At 37.3% G+C, this 2,249-nt stretch overlaps 1 pseudogene; it reads left to right on the forward strand.

Annotated features, from left to right (window-relative positions):
• Positions 1-403: 403 nt before the first annotated feature.
• On the forward strand, positions 404-1,977 carry LOC100028691 (olfactory receptor 6C2-like; annotated as a pseudogene).
• The last annotated feature ends 272 nt before the right edge of the window (positions 1,978-2,249 follow it).

Consider the following 2,249-nt stretch of genomic DNA (forward strand, 5'->3'; position numbering starts at 1 on the left):
GAGTTCCAAAACATTCTCTATGATCTAAGGTACAGAAAAGTATTCTACATTCCAGGGCTCCTCATTGTCAGGGAAATCACAAGTCTCCATATGCCCTCCACCAACTGTCTATATGAAATCAACTATTGAGAATGGTAATCATCATCATGTTTTGGATGAACAATAGAAACTCAAATAATCTATGAAGCTAATTGCATGTTAAATAATTCAATTCATAATATGCTAATCATATCATACATTTAAAATACATGATGATTGAATGTATATAGATAGCTTAAAGATTTGTTAAATCTTCATTCTCAAGTTATTGACTAGAAAATGTTCAGGATTCAGTTTCCTTTTTCCATTCAATCAAGAGGAATCCTTTTTGCTTTTGACAGTGTCACCTTTCGTGTTTCTCTTGGCACACACCATATCAACTTAAGATTGCTTCTCTTACATTTCACAATCTTTATTCATCAATGGTGATCTTTTACCTCATTATAGGACCCATAGAACAGATGCTGAAAATAGATAATTTGACAACTGTGCAAGAATTTATCCTGGAGGGATTTCCTGCTGTCCAGCACCTGGGGAAACCCCTCTTCATGGTCCACTTGATTTTGTATTTTCATTGTCACCATCACATGGACTGATCACTGCCTCCAAACACTGATGTATTTTTTCCTAAGTAACTACTCTTTCCTAGAAAGCTGCTTTATAACTGTTATTCCCAAACTGCTAGCAATCTTCCTTTCAGGAAGACAAAAAATTTCCTTTGCAGTCTACCTTACCCAAACCTTTTTCTTTCTATTTTTTGGGGACAACAACATGCTTCTTTCTTTTGGCTGTGATGTCTCTGGATCGGTATGTGGCAATCTGTAACCCTCTGCACTATCACAGCATCATGAACATCAAGATCTGTTTCTTCTTAGTCTTATCCTGTTGTTTTTGGGTTTCATGTAAATTATCAATCTAGTCCTAATGGTTTCTTGTTAGATTCAAATTTAGGGTTAAAGACTGAATATAATAATTATTGGTCGCCAAAGGATTTTATTTATAAAATCCTAATGAAACACTCAAGTCAGAATGGAGTTTATGGTGATTTAATTACAACAGGAGGAAGAAATTATCAGAGGGAGAGCGAGAGAGGGAGAGAAGGAAAGGAGGTTAACTCAACCACTCTGGCTCAGGCTGAGCTAAGCAGGAGTTTAAGGCCTTGGAGAGCCAAAGCAGAGAAGGGAATCAGTCCTTATCACTCACGTAACATATATGAAAGAAAGCTGTCTGTGGGCCTCCTCCCAGCTCGAGCTCCAGGATTGAACTGGCTTCTAGCCTTCTCCACAGGAAGTGATGAGAACTCCAGAGACTGTTCTCTACCTCACTTCCTGTGTCTCACATGTGCCAATGATAGCTCAAGTTTGGCATAGGACAGCCCAAGGGAGCAGTTAGATGTTTCTGATTTGTCATTAGTTAGCACACGCCCATGTAGTGTGGGTGTGCACATTCTTGGGTGCTAGACCAAGCAAGATGGAGGAAATTTAAAAATAACACCTTCAGTTATCTTTCTGTGACTTTAACATCATCGACCAATTCTTTTGTGACCTAGGACCTCCTAGGGTATCTTTCATGTTCTGACACCATTAGTTGTTGAATCGTTATCCTTTTATTTTGTCTTTCCTCATTGTAACAGTAATATCATACTTCAGTATAATAAATACAATAGTGAATCTACCATCTGCCAAAGAGAGATGGAGAGGTTTTTCCACCTGTTCTTCCCATGTCATTGTCCTTTTCCTGACATATGGAAGTATAGTTTTTATATATGTAAAACCAAAGCAGACTGACAGAGTAGAAGTCAACAAAGAGGCAGCACTTGTGAACACTGTGATCACCCCTTTGCTGAATCCTTTCATTTATACACTACGAAATAAGCAGGTAGAAAAGGCCTAAACTGATGCTCTATATGAGATGCATGAAATAGTCTTGGAAATTTAGCTAGAAAGAAACTTAAAGTAAGACAGCCCCAACACTACACAATCCTTGACAAGCAACCCCCCAATTTCCCCCTGGAACCTCTAAATGAAAAAATCTTACAACCTCCCTGAATGGTTCATTACATTTTGGAACATCTTAAATCTTTTCAATATTCATTATATGGAGTTAAAATGTGCCTCCTATGAATCTTTCATTTGGTTTAAATTTGTCTTCATAATCTATTCTGAATAATGATCATTTATATGAAAGTCCCTTTGATGATTGAATAATCT

This window comes from Monodelphis domestica, chromosome 1 (assembly GCF_027887165.1).
Source record: "Monodelphis domestica isolate mMonDom1 chromosome 1, mMonDom1.pri, whole genome shotgun sequence".
Classification (NCBI taxonomy): Eukaryota; Metazoa; Chordata; class Mammalia; order Didelphimorphia; family Didelphidae; genus Monodelphis; species Monodelphis domestica.